The sequence below is a fragment of the Talpa europaea genome, assembly GCF_964194135.1.
Source record: "Talpa europaea genome assembly, chromosome: 8".
NCBI classification, from domain to species: Eukaryota; Metazoa; Chordata; class Mammalia; order Eulipotyphla; family Talpidae; genus Talpa; species Talpa europaea.
Window position 1 is genome coordinate 34921861 of NC_140075.1, and position 203 is coordinate 34922063.

The window sequence follows — 203 nt, forward strand, 5'->3', positions numbered from 1 at the left end:
GCCTCGTGGCTAGGGGCTTCACCCTCTGCTGAGCTGACAGACGTTTGGGCTGCATCTCATCTTGGTACCTTCTGTTTCTGGTTCCCTCAGCCTTCTCCCCATCCGCACCTCTTGACTTTGGTCCAGGTGGCCATGGTCAGTCACTCCATGTGGGTTCGGGAACCCACATGCCTAGAATGTGTCAGCCTGGAGAAGTGGTAGGC